Here is a 578-nt window from a genome sequence, read left to right on the forward strand (position 1 = left end):
ACTATTTTATATAATACTTAGGACACAACTTTATCAATATCACATTTTTTTTAATTTGAATACTCTCTACATTTATTTTTATTTTAAACACTTGCCAGAATTATATCAAAGTATAAGTCTGCCGTGTCAAATCAATACACTGTAAAATCACTAACAGTTTAATAAAAGTAATAGTTTAGTAAAAGTGTTTTTATTTAACAGCGCTCATATGATTTCTCTAGGCCTAATCTATACCCTGACATTTTAACGTTGGAGGTTTTAGTGTTTTTGAATGACATATTAAAACCTAAATACACTGTAAGTTTTAAAATTTAGAAATTATTTTGACCGAACGCAGTACGCAGCAATACAGTCTTTTGGTTTGAAAATTACGCGCGCGAAATGCAGTACAGTGTAGCGAGGCGCCTGAGTTAGCGAAAACTCTCAGATCGCGCAAATGTCTCAGAAGCTACTACTAATATTTTTCTCGACTCAAATGTTAACAATAAAAAACGACATTCTATCGTGTCAAACCAAAACACTGCAATGTTTAATACAGTGTTTCCTAATTCCATAACAAAAAGATTCTTTCGGCTGTT

The sequence above is a fragment of the Hyposmocoma kahamanoa genome, unplaced genomic scaffold (genome assembly GCF_003589595.1).
Source record: "Hyposmocoma kahamanoa isolate Upper Pololo Valley unplaced genomic scaffold, ASM358959v1 87, whole genome shotgun sequence".
NCBI classification, from domain to species: Eukaryota; Metazoa; Arthropoda; class Insecta; order Lepidoptera; family Cosmopterigidae; genus Hyposmocoma; species Hyposmocoma kahamanoa.